This window comes from Anser brachyrhynchus (genome assembly GCF_964034855.1).
Source record: "Anser brachyrhynchus genome assembly, chromosome: 13".
Classification (NCBI taxonomy): domain Eukaryota; kingdom Metazoa; phylum Chordata; class Aves; order Anseriformes; family Anatidae; genus Anser; species Anser brachyrhynchus.
This window is the reverse complement of record NC_137708.1, coordinates 19,927,724-19,946,860: the sequence shown is the minus strand read 5'-3', so window position 1 is coordinate 19,946,860 and position 19,137 is coordinate 19,927,724. Positions and strand designations below refer to the sequence as shown.

Genomic DNA, 19,137 nt, shown 5'->3' with positions numbered 1-19,137 from the left:
TTAACATTCATTATTGAGGTTTAGAATAGGATAGAGGAACATTTTAGTAACAGGAAAAAAATATAACTTTTAATCACTGATCTCACCTATCATAAGCTAAATAATGCAGAAATGCTAATTTAAATATGCTTTCACTTCTGTGCAGATTGCATTGCAATGAGTAAGTAACAGAGTATCCTCCAAAGAGCAATACACTCTATCACAAATCTCAAGCTATATTTCCTCCCTTATTTTTAGTCCAAAATGTGATTCCGAAAAGATATCATTAAGTTATAACACCTTAGTCATTTTCAAGCCCCAGGCACTTAAGGTGCTGAATTTTAGATTGCTTTTTTATATTCTGCCTGTGCGTTGCTTCCTTACTGTATGTTAAGTTATTAAAGCTGTCTGCTCCAATTTCCCCTCTGCTTAGGAAGACACGACAGAAAGATGAAAGAGACTACCTTTAATCTTGAAAAGCTAAACATACCATAAAAAATGAAACAGTGGAAACTATAAGGAAACACTGGAAACTAATAGTGCCTTACCAAGGTAGTTTACAGCATGTGGTCAACGAAATTATACTAAATTAGGAGCATAACACAAGTCTGGCTCTGATTCTTCCAGAAATAAGAATGGTTAACCCTGGGGGAGATGGTTTCAATATAGTAATTAATCAATAAAAATGTAGTCTGAATCAATCTCTGTTCTCATAGCTTTTGGTGCTTATATTGAATTGTATCCTGGCAATATTTTTATCTACAACTCTTGCTATCTTAGAAAAATAAGGAAGGTCTGGATCTCTATTACTAAATTACCAGAGGGTACATTGCTATTTGGAGTTGGAAAGTGAGGTTGCAGTATGTAATCTTACAGACTGTTCCACAATAGATGGTGTAATTTAGAAGGTAAAATGAAAACAGCTTTTGCATATATTTGTTCAAATAAGAGCCATCAAGTGCCATTATGTTTTGTTTGTTCTGCATAAATATGTATCTAACATATACTAAATCTATGCAGCTAAATTTCAGCAGAAACAGGAAAAAAATCATCATCAGCAACAACAAAAGGATTTTAACCCAAGCTCATCTGAGGAGAAACCTGTAAACATTTATGTTCATGTATTTACAGCAGACTAGTTCCAAGCCACTTTGATATAAACGGCATTTGTTCAGCCACAGGCCAGGAACAGTACTACGTCTTAAGCCCTTTTGCTTAATTGGAAAACTGCAAACAAACCATGAAATCAAACTTCTCAGCCAAGAGTTTGTACATATTTCATAGGCTGATGCTTGCACTCCCACAATATTTCAAAAGAAATATTCTGAGCCATTAATAACACCAAAGGTAAATAAAATTGAAGATTTTAGAACAGAAAAAAATGCACTCAAGTGGCTCATTAAACTAAACACTCAATGAGTTGGCGTACCAGCCTGTATCAGCTTGAATGGGCTCCACGCTGAAACAGCCCAAGGCCTGGGTACCGCAGTGCCAATCAGTGTGATTGGTATCATGGAGTCAGGCCCCGCGTTGATACAATCACACTGTGAGACACCGAGCTGCACTACCCAACAGTCCTACCAGGACCAAGGTAAACACTGAGTTCTTCTGAAAGCTAAGAAAGCAGTTTTAAGGTTTTCCTTGGAGCATTCGTCATTAATGGTTAACTGAGCCTGTCCCCCTTTGGCTGCTCAGTAGAGCCTTTAAAAGGCATGATGGCAGCGGGTTGCTTAAGGCCAAGGGGAATCTCTGGCCATTTCTCGAGTGCTGGTGACAGAAGCATGGCTGATTTTATGTGAGATATTTGCATCAGTTTTATGCTAACAGCTTATTTTTTTAATGTTAGGGGAATCAAGCTTTGCGAGACAGAATAATAAAGCCACATCTTCCTCAGTACGGGACTATGGCTAATTGCCCTCCTCCACAGAGGTGAAAACCATGGTAGCTCAGATACCTCTGTAAAACAAGAGGAGATAAGCAATAATTTGAAAGAGGTAACTATTTCAAACATATTTATATGTCCACTGGTGGTAAATTTACTATGTAATTGGTGGGTGTTTCTTCAGACTGAGATGATTATTATTTAACAATTCTACCATACCATTCTCTTATTCTGATGACAATAATAATAAATAAATAAAAAGTTTTGCTTAGCAAACTCTCAGCATTTTCCTACAAGCCATCTTTGACCCCATGTCAGTGCTGATGGCAATATGTTCCAGAATTTTCTCTCCAATAACATGGAACAATCAAGACAAATTATTTTACTGCACTGCCAAAGCAAAATCGAAGATGTCAGCTCCTATTTGTATTCCACAAGCAGCTCATCTGGAAGATCTGATAGGAAGATTTTCCTTTTAATTAGTAACAGAAATGCTGATATGAATATGCTGTAATTACATAGGATAAAAATCTACCCATCTCATGCTGCACAGTAATATATAATAAATTCAGTCTACTCTGAAAGTCAGCTTAAAAGGCAAATAACTAATAAAGACTAACATGCTCCCTGTGTCATATAAAAGCCAGCACATAACAGAAGGTGGAGCAAAAAGGAGAACAGTAATCAATGTGATTACAAATACATCGTCTTTGCAGTTAGCCTTTTTTCTGCCTTTGAATGCATCCACTTGTTCACACTGTCTTCCTATGTCTTCCTATTTCTCTACCCCACTTCCGAAAATATAATAAAAGCAGTAAGAATAATAATTAAAAATATAACTTGCAGACATAGTACAAACCCTTGCCAAGCAAAGAGAAACTGATTGAATCCATATATTGATAAAATAGGATTTTGCTAAGTGTCCCAAAAACAGGTTTTGGAAGGAATCAGATGCCTGTGTAATTCTCTTAACTGAGAATTAAGAAAGCATACTTACTTCAGAAAACTGAATATTCAGTATTATTCTGAAATAGACTCTTAAGTAAATAGTAAAGTAAGTTTAGTAGAAAAATAGAGAAACGTGCTATGGAAGAGAAGTGTATCTAGTCTCAACGTTTCCATTTCAATTTGACTGGTTTATTGAGTATTAGTTGCCTGTTACTTGTGTTAACTTAAAGGAGTTATTCTGGATGGAAACCCTTATGTACTTTCTGCCCCAGAGGAGATTTATTATTATTAATACAGCAGCATAGCTGAAAATGAAAAGTTGATATTGAGTACATGCATGGTGGGAGACCATGGAATCCCTTAAGAGTACTCAACTTTTTTTTTTTTAATAAAGTAAATTCATGTTACTAAAAACAAAAAAAAGTCGCCCCAGCAAAAACGTATTCTGCTTACAATCTGTCTGGCTGCTGAAAGAGGACAGAGCAGTTGTGTTACCATCATTACCATCACATTTTTGCAGCAGTCTAATAAAGGACTTCTTTTACTGGGCTCAAAACTACCAACGTTGGTTTGAATTTCCAGTGTGCACACACTTACCTCTCTAGATAGCAAGCGAAACACCCAGTGAAATAAGATAAGTCGTGTCTAGATACCGACAGAAATCACCAGCAAACTTAGCTGCATCTTACTTGTTGGTTTCTATTAAAACAGCTCAAAGCAAGGCTGGGTATTTTCCAGTCCACTTTACAGTGGTAATCAGAAGTGCATTATTTTGTTAGTTTAGTGTTTTGAAAATGTAGACAGAACAATAGGGGATGTACAAAACCTCAGCTTTGATAATGTTCTTCAAACCTCACTTGCAAAAGAAAGTAAATTTTCACATAGCAAAATCCATCAAATAGTCAGATTGTGTCAACACCAACAAGTCATTAGCTCATCTACAATGCTCTTGTAAAGATTTTACATCCATTCTCTGCTGAGCATTCGAGAGACATAACATATACTTTGCTGATATGGTTAAAGGGAAAATTTCAAGCATCTCAAGTTAGGTAAATTTGGTGGAGCTTGCAAGGAATGGCATATGAAAATGATTAAATTATCATGATCATGAGCAGAGGATAAAAATGCTTAACGTGTGGATAGATGAAAAGAGAAAAGAAAAGCAAACAGTGATCTTATCTCATTTCTGCAGTACTTCTGAGGTTGATTTAAATATAATCACGAGCCAAGCAGACATGGATTTGCAATAACAGCAAACAAACAAACAAAAAATCTGTATCTGGAAAATAATAGTCCAGAGACAAACAGAAATTTGATTCTTGTTTTTATACAGCTTGACTATCCATTTTCAAGGTTACCTGATGAATTCCTGATCTCCAGCACATGGCATTCAGTATTTTGTGGTGCATGCCTGAATTTGGGTAAGCACATTATATATAAAATGATCTAAAGAGACAATACAAATGCATTTGTGTTCCCTGTATGTAACTTCTTTCAGAAGTGGAAGCTCTCCACAGTATTTTCCATTAATCCTTTACAAAGAAGAGTTTCAGAAGACCTCCCCATTACAGTAACCTCATTCTTCTGGTTTCGCACTTTCTTAAGATTTTTGGAATATGTCAGCCTGAAGAATGTAGGAGCTTCCTACAGGCAACAGGCCTAAGTATAGGGAGTTTATCAGCAGAAAAAGCAGAAGCAGAAACAATGGCTGACAGATTTTCATCAACTGTGTTAACCTTCAAAGACGTTCTCATTGTGCACTGACAGGCAGCAAATACTACATAGAAATAAAAGCAAGAATCCAACCATGACAAGCAGCAAAATTCCTATGCAAATTATAAAACAAAGTTTGAAAACCATGAAGTGATGAAGAAAAACAAATCCTGTTTCCCATGTGACAGAGATGCATGAACACCGTTTTAAGTATGTGGCAGGAAGGAAGTAACACAGGAAAGGAAGAGAACGTGATGATGAGAAAAAGATTTCTACCTATGTAGCACACTTTCACTGTCTCTGTAAACTAGTCTTTTGTCATCTGGTAGAAGTAAGGCATAATCTACAGATGGATCACACAGCTGTGTGTATTTGGCTCAAACGTGTGTCAGCTTTTATTTCTTAGCAAGTCAGCCAGCAGGCACATGTCGGGAAGGCCTGGGATGGGATCGATACAGACGTATGTTAAAAAGAGCAAGTGAAGCTGCATGTGGGTTGTTTGCATCTACGTACTGCTCTGTGCATGCAGTGTGCCTACTGTAACCATTGGCTGTGCACTGCTGTTTCTCTTGTTTACTGAATTATCTGGCTTGCTCTGAGAGTTGATGTGCCTATGTAACAATTTTTAGAAATAATCCAGACCCCATTTTCATGTTAAGACTGAGTTCACTGAAACTCCAGGACAGTAGGACAAGATAAGAGAGAATGTCTCCTTTGGATAATTTCCCTTCAGCAAAGATAGCATATTATTTTTTAAAAAATATATATAAATTTACAATTAATTACTTTTTATCCATCATCTATGTAAAATATTAAATCATGTCTCAGCTTTTAGTTGTCCTGGTTGTGCACATATAATGAGAAAAATAAACACAAAAAGCAAAAAAGAATAATCCAACCAGAGAGTTTATCGTTCTAGGATGTAAGAAGTGTGTATGTGATAAATGCTGTAGCACCAAAGACCAATAAAGGAATTTATTTGAATCTGCCTCAATATTTTCATTATGTATTTCAGTCATATTTCAGGTCCAAATATTTGAAAATGGTGCTGAAGTTACTCATTCATTTTTTGTTCTCTGATATTTCAGCAGGACATCAAATTTCAGTTTAAATTATTTTTATACATTTGAGCACTTAATCTGCTTCAGTAACTGATCTTCCCTGAAATGTACCATAGTGAATACCAAAACTTTATTTATTTATTTTTGGTGAAAGAAAGAGATCGGGAGCAATAATCCCCACATTTCCCCTCTAGAATAAGAGAAGGGAATAAGAGTAGTTTATTCCTCTTGCGAAGCTCCTCAACTGTGCAATTCAAGATTGTCTCAGACTTATTTTTCAGTACCTATGTTACACAGTAAGGTGCCTCTGAAAGATTGTTGTCCTCACATATGTAAAGATGACAGCTCATCATCTTATTTGCAAGGCTCACAACATTGATCTTAAATTTCAGGCTCCTGGGATGACTACATGAGTGTCTCATATTTAATTTTAGATAGAAATTTTATGGTTGCAAAAATCTGGGAAACATCTGAAAATGCTAATCTGCATTTAGCCAAAACTTCAAGGAATATTAAAGTGCCCAGATTTAATATTTTGGAATAATTATTCTGTTTTGAAAGCCATCTCATAGCTTTTGAGATCTAATTCATGATTTTTGAATTCTTACAGTATAAAATATTTTACCTACATATAAATTATTATGGAAATCCCTGCCAGAAAAATATGGTCTGAATTTAGTTGTTTCACCTAAAACTAATTTTGTAGCTAAAATTACGAAAACAATATTATCTATTTATTTCACAAGAGAATTGTATAGAGATCAGAGCCCACATTTTACTAAGTTCCTTATCAGGTTACTATATATACACATTTTCTGTGCGCTCCCCTTTTGCCCCCCAAGCTCCTTCACTTCTCATCCACCTTCCTTCTGTACATTTCCTGACACACCTTGCATTTAGACTTCTCATTCTTCCTCAAAACATAATTGCAAATCTGAGGAAAAGAAATAAAAAATAATAGCAAAGCTCCATATGCAGCAATTCAATGCCTAGCAACCTGTGATAGACCGAAGGAAGAAATCACAAATTATCTGCAAAAGGCAGTTGGAACTAGGGCTTGGGGTAAACAGACACACAAACAACATGTCAGCCATGATAAAGAGTGTAAATTTGAACAGATGTCACTTCCAGAGCAGCAGCAGGCAGATTAAACAGAATTGGCTTTGGATGAAATCCAAGGAAGAGCAAGAAAATATGATGCTTTTGCCCTGGGCTCTCACAAAAATCGAATCACCAGAACCTCTTTTCTTTAGTAATCACAACTGAGCCAGGCTAAAAGAGCAAGAGACTTTAAGAAAGCCAGTTTAAAATTACACTGATTACACAAACATATCCATCTGTAAATATTTCCTTTACAGACATAAAGAAGAAAAAACACCTGCTAAATAAGCAGTCTTCAAGTTATAATAATTTATGGTAGTATCAATTTCATCAACATGCTACTAGTGCTTAATGAATCTAGGCCACGTCTGAGGAAGAAAAAATAATGTTTAAACTCTCTAAAGTAACAGCCATTACAAATATTTTGTCTGGTTACTACTGTTTTATGCATGTGTGTTTTAAATCTCTGCTTCTGCAGAACTGATACTGCATGTATCAGTTTAGCAAGCATAAAGTACACCAATAGAAAGAGAGAATACATAAGAATTGAAACCCTGAGACAAGGAGTAAAAGACATATCTACTTAGATTTCCCCTAAAACTTTCTAAGTAATTTTTATTCTTTCTCTTCAGTTGCATCAATGTTATACTTTACAAATCCTTAATGACCAGCCAAGTATATCCATGTCTGTAGCACATAGATTTATGTTTTTTGTTGGTGGTTTGGGGCTGTTTTGTTTTTTTTTTTTTTCTTTTTTCCCAAGGATGTTAATGTCTCCTTGGCATTGAATACCAGAGAATGAAACAAACTTTATTTCAGGCCATAAATTTCATGAAGTCATTACCAGAAGAGTTCTGAAGTGTTTCCTTCGCAAGTGCATGTTTATTACATTAATTTTAAATTCTCTTGACAAACGCAGAAATAAATGCCAGTAGATTGTCAGCTGTCCATGTTCACAAACACTAGAATTAAGAAAATCATATCTAAAAACAAAGAACTACTCCTGAATTAATCTATCATAAACACCACTATTACTTTGGTTAGATGCTAATAAAGAAAGAAAGAAAACAGAATTTTGCCAAATTGTAAAACAAAAAAAGAAATCACAGAGGTAGAATATCAAACCAGTTGAATTTTCGATTATTATTACTGAAATGAACTCCATCACGTGACCCAAGATTACTCCTCTGTTTCCTTAGAGACCTGCTTTCAGTATGGCCCACAGAACAGCATAGCTATTTGCATGAAAGCAAAATGAATGACAAGTTATTATTTCTATAATTAATTAATATCAACTTTCCTAGTTAATGTTAAGCTCCATGTGGAAGAGATAAAAATCACACACTTTGTTTAATATGCACAACAGATGCCATTATATTTCCACACATCTGAAAAGCATTTTCATATTTGTAAGTCAGTATTTCAAGCCAAAATGTTGCAGAGCTTTTCTAAGTCAATAATACAAGCCTACAAAATTAAAATGCACTACTTGTGTCAAACACAACAAAATCATTGTTTATTTTTAAGGTGATAATAAAAAAGATTAATGATACTTCTGGATAATGAAACAATCTGCCACAAGGCAAGCTGCAGAATATAGAGAAAGGCTCTAGCAACAATCCTAAGAAAAACTTCAGTTTTCTCCCTAACACATTAAGAAGTCTCTTTTATCACCAGGTGACATTTTCGCATTTAAAAGAGAGTTGATTTTCATGCAGTGCTTAAAGGTCAAACAGTTAATCTACCTCTGTAAGGAGAGCATTTTCCTCCAATAAGATTTCTAGAGGACATCAAATCAATAAGAGCCATCAGACTCTACAAGAATAAAACCCTTCAGTGTTCTCAAGACAAAAACTTATACCAGTCCCAAAGAAACTGGATCCAGCCCATGAAAAAAAATCAGACATCACACAGCATGAAAAAAAAAAAAAAGTAGCAATTTCTATAGTTTAACACAGATGTAAAATATCATTAATACAGACGAAAAATCTTAATGTGAAACCTGGAAAAGTATCAGTTTCATCATATGTATTCACTATGTCTTTTCATTTCTAAGTGGAAAAAAAATAATAAGTTGTTAAAACAACAAAAAGTTGAACTTACCACAGTATGATGTACTGAAATTTGGACTGGCGTGTTCTTCAGCTCTCCTTCAGTTCACAAGTCATGTGATACAAAACCCTCAAGTTTCAACTGAAAGGGAGAAAGAGAGAAAATGGGGTCCCCAATGAGAAAATGGTCGATCTAGCTGTATGCATACATCTTTGTTCAGTTTATTCAACATAATAAACCCATTTCTTAGCTTCCTAAGAAAACCACCACTTGCCTTGCATACAGTGGCTTAAGAAAGTTCATTGAGGACACCTAAAATGGAAGTCAAATACTGAATTCTAGAAACTAAAGACAAGTAATCTCAAAAAGGTATTTGTATTTGAAATTCATTAGCTTGAAAGAAGGGTGCTTCTGAGCCTACCATTTTAGAATGGGATTCAAAGAATTGCTCTTACATTGCTAGCTCTGACACAAACTTAGACAAGAGCTCAGGTTTCTCATTTTTAATGGAACTATTATGATGAGGGTAATAATATTTTAAGCCTTTTCCATAGACTGGGAACTCCTCAAGATAGTGACTGTGTCCAGATAGGAACCTCATATATAAATACATATTTTTATGTATACATATATATATTTATCTCACTTAAAGACATCAGGCCCCTCTGTAGAACAAATGGAAGGAGTAGAAAAAAATATAGAAATAAAATGATAAGAACTGCTTTAAACTAAAAGAGGGGAGGTTTAAATTAGATGTTAGGGATAAATTAGTCCCTCAGAGGGTGGTGAGGCACTGAACAAGCTGCCCAGAGAAGCTGTGGATGCCCCAGCCTTGGAAGTATCCACTGCCAGGGGGGATTGGGCTTTGGGCAGTCTGGGCTGGTGGGAGGTGTCCCTGCCCATGGCAGAGGGTTGGAACTGCATGGGCTTTAAGGTCCCTTCCAACCCAAACCATTCTGGGATTCTATGAACTCAAGTTTTGACCTTCGCTATATGTGCAAGACTCTTCTGTGCTTGAAAGGAAGAAGGGCTGGGGATTACGCAGAAGTACTGAATCTTCTGTGTGGACTGCTGTGCGGTATCTTTCTGCAAGCACAAAATAGCACCATTTATAGTTTTTGCTTCTGAAGGAAATTTAAAATATGAAAGTATAAAGAAAACAGAAGGAATGAAAAGGTTAAATAAAGGTAAGAGCAAATGAGAACAAAATAAAAATCTAGTGAAATACAGACATAAAAGAGTACATTGTACAGAAAGTACAAGAAAATAATTAATTTGTTGGAAAATAATTATGCAAGCCATAGAAAAACAATTAATCTGCCTGGTCTGTATTCTTTCTTGAGGAATTCACCTTGACAGTGACTTTGTGATTTTTATCTGAGCTTTATATTGAAGTTATAGTGCATACATTTTTAATTTTCATTCCCCTTTCAGCTACTCTGGGATAAATTTCAATCAGTCCTCTGCCTAGCTTGATTTCAACTCCAGGAATAAAAAAATCCATAGTGTATAGGCTTTGATGCTTTTTGTTTATATGATAACTACTTTTAATTACCATTTTGTTTGCCAGGTCTCTTCAATGAAATTTAAAATGCAATTATTTTCCACTCAGTAATATGCACAGTAATTTGAATGATTTATATTTTGATATAATTAAGGTAAAGCTAATCATTACATATAAAACATTTTTGAAAAACTCCTGACAAAATATTATTATTTATTCTTGAATTCTCGCTTCATTCATCATTCATTTCTAAACCATTCCCAGCGCTTTTATGGCACCTAATGATCGATTTTATGGTTATTAAATGTAAAATTGTTAGAAGAATGTTTCCTAAACAAACCTATCTCTCCAATTATTTTAAAATACCTGGAGCAGATTTTTTTTTTTTCGTCTTCTAATTAATGCCTTTTGCTTCTCTACACAGTCATCCTTGTCTTAAATTTTCACTTAAACAAATTTAACTGCACTGAAGGAGAACCAAAACTTCAGATCCAGGCCAGAGAGAGAACACAGACTGGAGGAAAATTGTGTTTTCCTTTCTACATCCTCATCACGCAGCCACCTGTCAACATACACACAGTTACATTGAAGTAACCACAGCACACCTCAGTCCTCTTGTAGAATAACCCCCAAAGCAGATACCAGGTTCATGGATGTCTGAGATCTGAGTTAAAAAAGGACTGTGAGAAAGACATGAAACAAATGAACATATCCCAGATTCCAGATGTTTCAGGAGACTGAAGTTTTGGATATGACTTTGTTCATAATGGAAGAGTGAATACATGCTTTTTACTAAATACAGCACAGTGAAAAAAAGTCCGTCATGCATATAATGCAGTCCTTTATTTCTAAAATCTTTCAGAAAATTATTTATTTTTCAGTCTTGTCAACTTACTTGCATTGTAACCTGTCTTCTTCACAAGTGCATTTTGCACTGCAAAAGACTAAAATATCTTGAAAGCTCATAGCACAAAAAAACATGTTTTCTTTTCCGGAGCTTCATCAAGAGAGGTATTCCAATTCCACCCTTTGATCATTTTAAGCTCTGCCCTTTGGAAAATTTACAGAGCTAAAATTTGTAACTGAAAGCATTCATGGATTTAGACTAAATCAAGCTGACAGTATTTGCTCTTTCCTCAGGTTTTCAGCAGTCCAGTCCCAGGGATTAGGGGTGCAATTCCATAGGATTGTAAATCTAAATTTTTGACTGTCTCAGTCCTCCCTTCCTCTCTATCCCTCATCTTCTCCCCGTGATCTACTTTTGCTCAGTAAGCTTCCTGAACTGGCTTGCCACGGGATCGCTCATGTTCCTGCTGGATTTAGATGAGTTTAAATTACTCTTCCCTCCCACCTGCCCAAGCTCTAGGTTCCTCCTCCCTCCCTTTCAGCCAGCACAAGTAATTATCAGACCAGAAGACGAGCCAGACAGAGGAGCAGATTCAGCTGAAAGTGCCATTAAAGATATCCCAAAATCAAGATCAGTTTTCAGTCTTGTGAACAATTAGGCATGGATAATGAAACAAGATAATCTAAAACCAAACCACTAAAACAGGAAAAAAATCCATTCTTTTTAAACACCATAAATTATAAAATATTAAACTGTAACAGAAGACTCATTATATAAATATATCTCTTTCCAGGTTTACAAAGAAAGTCAAAACAAATTTCTCAATTAATGGATTCTTCAGTGAATATCTAGGCTTTGTGAGCAACGTAATATAATCAATATCAAGTCATCTTTTCTTGTCAGGAAGTTAATAGGTATTATTAGCACAGTGTTTAGTGAAATTTTACTGATGGAAAATAGACACTACAAGGGCTAATTTACCTCTGATAATAGTATTTTTTCTGATGAAAGTGCCAGAGAAAATCTGCAACATAGAAGTCTTTCTTCTGCAAGAGAAAACTTAGGTAGAATAATATAGAGACAATGCAGATGTTTGCTTTTGAATAAACAATGAATAGAAACAGAGACTGGTGGATGAAAGCACAGAGAGGAAAAATGAGAGTATACCATGGTTTCCATGGTGGTTTACTCCCATAATGAAAAAGAAAGCTAAATCACCTACATCATCTGAAATGGAAACTGTTTTAAAGATGATGTGATCAGGTGTCCCAGAGGAAACAGTGGTCTCCTTGAAATCATTAGTGTCCTAGAAACACGAGCTAAAGTGTTAAAGCTGTATACTGGAGGAATTATATTCTCCTGCTTCCTTATGCCCGTACAGTCATAAAGCAGTTATGTCTTATGTAGTTACAATTTCACTAAATCCACAGCTCTGTTTTACCTGTCTCTTTCACCAAGAACTACTGAGTTGTGCAGCTAAAGGAATCAGTAAGACCATCCTCTGCAGCACAGTCTCTTTGCATCTGTTAGCACAATTCAGCGGCACTAACGTTTCCTTCAGTTTTGGAGGCCCTTGCTAGACCACCACGTAATCCAGCAGATCCCAGTCCCCCAGCCTGCCCATGTACAGGGCTGCAGGCAGACTCCATGTAGCCCATAAAGCCCATCGGTGACGCCTTGCTGGTGATGCCAGCTGGCAGAGGGCGTGTGATGGTATGAACAATCCCTGTGAGATCTGCTTCCCTTCTGACCTGTAAGAGCCACATCAACAGCTGCAAATTCTATAGTTACTCTGCTAAAGGCTGTGGTGCTGCCGAGGGTACATCAAAGCAGGGTGTCCTGGCATATATCCCTCCACCCCCAGCTCCTCTAGGTCAGTCCCAGCATGAAGGGGGTGGGACAACTGTGAGTCTAACAAAATAAAGAAAAACTGGGAAGCTGTGATGCCAACTGGCTGAGTAATTGTGAACAAGTGCCTTCTCCTTCCTTGGCTTTGGTTATGATATTGGGGGCTCAAATATGACCTCTCATTTATGTTTACTTAGGGCTCGCCCTGTAAAAGGAAAGCAACAGCAACAGATGACTGTGAGTTTTAATACTAGCAATAATTTACAAAATGATTAGAGATGAGACATGACATGAGTTGCACACTATGAAAAGAGAATGAGATATCAGCCAACAAAGCCTGAAGGTTGGAATGCTTCCAGCACGGATTTAAGTTGTGTCCATCACAGGGGGACCAACACATTATGGCAATTTCCTATTCAGTTTTGGATTATAAGAATTTTGCATGGAGCGTAGATTTTTCTGTAATGGTTCAGAAGGGCAAATGTGACTTAGCAAGAGAAAAAGGAAGGCAGTTCAATCACCCCATACATTTTCATAAGATAAATTTATTAATTATTTGAGCCTATTTGCTGATGAAACACAACTAGATATAAACAAGATGTAGGGAGACTTTTCCATCTTGCTGGCTAGTCTGGACAACTGAAAGTAAGGTTCAAAAGGTCATGCCCTCCTAGACAATTTACCTTAGATCATAAAGTTGCTTCCCAAACTGAAAAAGCAATGAGTAAGACATGCACAGTAACTGCCCAAACCTGTCATTACTCTACCTTCAAGAGGAAATGGAAGAACCTCCTTTCCTGGTGCAGAAAAACATGTCCTTTCCCATTGCAGACAAACATAGAAGTCATCCAATGGATGAGAAAAACCCAACAGACTTAAACTGAATGCTTCTCTCACCTCATCCATCTGCAACTAAGAGTTCGTGGTTTCAGCCCTTAAACATGCAAGTGGTTCTTTCTTCTGCTAATCTGTCAAAGCTGGTTTTTGACATCAGACTCCAAACCTTTCAAATCAATAAAGGCCATGTTTTTGCATATTGTCCATAATAATAAGCATTTGTATTTAAATTAGTAAATGACAACAGAAGAATCAGGCTCTGAAATCAGACTACTCACACGGTATCAGTGGAACTGCCCTGCCCCTAAACCTACAATCTGAATATTTACTTCTTTACTATTTAAAATACCATGTACCATGCCCTGCATCCAGCCTTCAAGACAACTTCACTAAGGAAGCAGAAAACTACCTTTTCACTGGAGCAGATAGGGAATATCTGATTGAATCTTGCCCTGATGACCCTAAAATCTCTTCTAGCACTTGCATGGAGTTATAATTGTTCCATTTTCACATGGAAAGCCAAGTACAGTTAAAAGCATGTACGCGTAATGCACAGAGGAAATGGAACGAATGTTCTGTTCCTATGGTCCAAAAGGAGTCCTACAGCAAATGAGATTCGACCATTTCCTGAGAAATCTATTGTATTAAAAATAAATAAATAAATAATCCACAACTGCCTCAAAACCTTACAGGTCCCATAAAAAAACAAAACAAAACTTGAAAAACAGCTTGATGTTATTTTTTCCCCATATTTGAATGCACAAATTAGTATCAAAAACATTTCAGCTATCACTGCCTGCAATACCTCACAGCAATGACGTTAGTGTGCTCACTTAAGATGTTTCTTCTAGTTTTAAAGGTCATCAGGGTTTAAGAGGTATGTTCTATACTTAAAAAAAAAAAAAGTTTCCTCACATTTTAGAGCTATTACTGGATCTCATTATATTTTCCGAATATCAAGCACATCTCTTAAAGTTTACATTAAGTTTTAAATGAATAGAATTTTTAAAGGTCAAATAAATAATGAGGTATCTCACTGCCACAGGAAATATATTCACTATTTTGCCACAAGATTTTCTAATTCAGTTACTTCTGGAAGAAAATCCTTTGCTGTATTGACTTGTTGCATTAAATTCTGATCATGCTTAGCCTTACAGAATATACCATACAAAACCATGTTAGACAGAAGCGTAACAATATCTGTAGCAATGCTTTGCCCTTGATAACCTCTTCTCAAAAATGAAAGTGTGCTGAAATATTTAAGACTACCACCAGCATGAATCCGATGCATCCTATAGAGTCCCCTTTATTGTTGCTTGTTCATTAGGTGGCACAGTAGAGAGTGAAGTCTGTTTCTCGCCTAAACTTCCAGAAGATACTGAATTTTTCAGTGTGGCTCCACAGGTTAGTTACTTTACCTCAATACTGAAAAATATACTTGAGTAGCAGTTGTTATCAGTAGCATCTTTGTTTTGATTTGTTTTTAGTAAACAGTAAGTTACCCAAACTTCTAGTTTCCATGCATGTCATCATTGTACAATACTGTTTCGTACCAACTATTTCTAAGACCACAAATATATGGTCAGGTTTGGACATTTGTTAGTCGATTGGCATATATTTTATTGACTTGCCTCTCTTGAGGAACCACCTCTCCCAGGTATGGACACATTTCTCTTACACAGTGAAGGAGTTGCTCCTCGTTTCATAGCTTGCATAGAGTTGGATTAGCTTGCGGTATCTTTTAGGATGCTATGAGTAGCATCCAGTTAGGATGCTATGAGTAGTTGAAGTGCTTTGACACTGAGGTCTCATAATTTAAATCAAGTTTGGAGGAGCCTAAGACCAAAGTTATTTATGATATATAAGAATAAACAGATGTGAAGGGAATTGAAACTTCACTCCCTCACCCCACAGGCTAGAGGCTGGGCAGTTCGTGGCTTGCATATTCTGGGGGGAATTTTCTCTGACTCCCTTGTGAGCTGTTGTATTATTCTGGAAAAGTAATCCAAATTCAGATCTGAGTAATTCTTTATTAAAGACTCGAGTTTTTGCTGTTGTTCAGTGTAAGCCTCATTAAAAAAAAAATATCACAAATCTCATCAGAATACTCTCACCACTGAGACAGTTAAATATTCTGAGGACAACTGCATCTTTTTGTTATTGTTGTTAAACAAAAACTAGGCAAGTACCTAGATTCTTTGGTAAGTCAAATATTAGACTGCACAAACAGTTTCACCATGCAAGGGGCTAAGTACCTGTTGGACCAGGTTGGTGCATCTCATCCTTTCTCTGTTCCTTCTTTTTCCCCTTCTCCAGAAACAACTCCCTGCACATCTGAACCAGCACCTCTGGGTAATTGCTCAGTAAGAGACCAACGATTGTGTTAGGCTGTAGGCAGTAAGCATTTCAATACTTATTTCTGAGAAACTACTGCTTTGAATATTAAAAATGTATATCAGGGAAAAAAAAAAAAAAGTCTTGTGATTAACAAAATTGTCATGACATAATACACTTATGAAGCACCATAACCAAAATCCTAATGTGGTTCTCAACTGAACTTCCAGAGAGAGGTTTGAGCATTAGAAACTGGAGACCAACCCCAAACTAAACCTTGTCCAAATCTGTGGTTTAGGATGAAAGGCAGAAGGCCTGCGGTTAGAATTCTCACCTCTAAGAGTGTTTAGGTATCCTGAACTTGACAGCCTCATAAGCTAAATATGCTTTAGCTTTTACTATCTATAACTTTTACATTTTAATACTTCTAGTATAGCTATCTAAACAGCTTAACTTTCATAAAACTTTCTGCTTGCTAAAGCTCTCTGCTAGCTTTACAGCTGGATAAAAAATTTAATTCAGCTTTATGTTCTATTTCCCCCCCCCCCTTTTTTTTTTTTGAATAATTATCTGCAGGAAAATACTTTCATGTTTTGTTTCTTTGCCATGATTGTGTAGAAGAGCCTTGAGGCAAATTAGAAATATAATAATCAATAACTGAGTTTTATTAAGAGATTGAATTTAGATAGACATGCAAACTGAACAATAATGTAACAATTTATTCCGCTACATGGCTTTCTACATAAGATTTATTCAGAAAGACGCTGAGTGAGACAAAAAAGTTCATATTGGTGAACAACAGCTTTTTTATTTTTCTTCTTTTTTTTTTTTTGACTACGTTATCGCATATCAGAGATGACACTTTCAACCAATTAAATAAGACTTTTTATAACCACAAGACTGACTATCCTAGAATCTTGTCATATAGCAACTTCTGAGAAGAATCAGAACTTATATGAATGACTATATGACTATACACTGCCATTTACTAAATTATTTGGGGGATGGTACAGAAGGAAGAGCAGAAGAGAGATCCAGTGAAAAAACACCTGTCTTTTTCTATATAATGAACTTTAATGAATTTGAAAGGGAAAAATGTAATCAAATTATTTAAGTGACTAAGCAGAAATAACACATGAACACTTCTGGCATTGTCATATCTACAATAAATATCAGTATACTTAAATATTTTGGTCCAAGTAGCTTGACAAAAAAGAGCACAACTGAAGGTTCAAGCTCTTCGCTGTTGTGAAATTACTACGGTACAGTCTAGATGCAGGAGGAGGGCTTCAACAATGCCACAGGAAGCTAAAAATCCCACACATTTTCAAAGCAGGCAGCTTGCACTCAGAGAAACTGCTTAAGGCTCAGTCCAGCACCACCTTTAGCTTCTAGTATAGCATGAAGAGTCTCTGGAAGAGGTACCAGATCCCTGATGAGATCAGATGAGCTGGACTGATGTGAGGACATTAGGAAAAGGAGGAGATGTAGCAAAGGGCTTTACCCACCTCACCCAGAATACCGTGCCTTCAGAGGCACCCTGGCCTCCAGAAGACTTGCTGGTTCTTTTTCATCCCTCCAACTTCTCCAGAACCTGCTCTGCCACTACTATAAAACTATACTTTGCCTATGAGTCGTTCTGCTTTGTTGTGGTTGCCCTTTTCTGCACTGAGACAGTCCTATAGTAATTTCACAACAGCAAAGGGTTCAGCCTTCAGTCAGGCTCTCACTGACACAACACATTTAATCACAAGAAAGTTAAAAGAAAATATGCAAAGAGGTATTGCCTTTCCTCCTCTTTCAAGTCTGAAATAAACATGAACAAACTGTCTCACACTACGCCAGACCTGTCTAAATAGATCTGTATCTTTGGAAGAAAAGAGCTGATGCAAAATAGGAAAGACATAAATTGAATTAGATAAATAAGCCCCAGAGAATGTTGATTTTATTTTATAACCCAAGTGATCAAATATATCAAAGAAATTCAATCAAAAGAAAGGTGTGGTTTGAGCTAACATTTCTTTGACCTTTAAGAGTCTGTGATTAACAGAAACTTCATTAAAAGTGCAATTAATGTCTGAATGCTTAAAGGAGTTTCTAGGTGATCACATTTTAAAAAGTTTTAAACTAATGTCATACAAACCAGTGATGAATGTTTGCTACAGAGCTTTCTCTCTAAAGATGCTTAAACCATAGACAACTTTCTTTTCATTCTAGGAGTCTCTGCCTCAGTCCTTTCATATTCTCACTGTGCCAGACATGATGGTAGCCACAAAAATGACAGACAGTATTATCCAGATAGTGGTGACAAGGGAAAGTTTCAAGGAAGAATATCATAGAATCATAGAATGCTCTGGGTTGAAAGGGACCTTAAAGATCATCTAATTCCAACTAATACATAGTTATTTTCTTAGGAAGATCTTAGAGCGATGTTTCTTTCTGCCATTGTTCCAGCTGAGCTGTTTCACCTACAGAACATCATTGCATCAAGCAAATACATCCATCCAAGTGCATCCACTGTGAATATTCTAAATCCTTTGTTTCAACTAAGGGACAACTCCATGTCAGCACGGAGCCTGCATTAGAATCATTGGAATTGTGAGGTAGAGCTATCTGAGATTAACTTCTTTAGCATATACTAATGTTAACTGCTTACTTGAATTTTCAGATGACATTCTATTAAATATTGAGTAGTACCATTAGGTAATCATAAGAAAATGCTATTTTTTTTTGTGAGGGCTTGAATCTGGTACTTGAATATAAGAAATATTCATTGATTTTTTCTATTTCCTTTAGATACTTTTCAGAAATATCATTGCAGTTCCATCTGCAATGTTCCAGATTTAAAGCATTGTTATAGTATACAACCTGCTGTATGCAATGCATTTTGTCCAATTTTTCACTTCCAGCCTAGAAAACTCAAAGCCAGAGCTCTGACACATTAGTCACACAATCAGCTAAATTAGGCTACTCCAGTTGGTTTAACTGGCAACTTTCAAGCATGCAAAACAAAACAACAAGGTTTTAATGG

General features: G+C 36.2%; 1 protein-coding gene across 1 annotated transcript in view; it reads right to left on the bottom strand.

Annotated features, from left to right (window-relative positions):
- Positions 1–19,137, bottom strand: part of TENM1 (teneurin transmembrane protein 1) — an 854,834-nt gene that overhangs the window by 686,866 nt on the left and 148,831 nt on the right. The window contains exon 5 of the mRNA XM_080553265.1: positions 8,788–8,877. The gene's annotated coding sequence lies outside the window, so the exon portion shown is untranslated. The remainder of the gene's footprint in view (positions 1–8,787; positions 8,878–19,137) is intronic.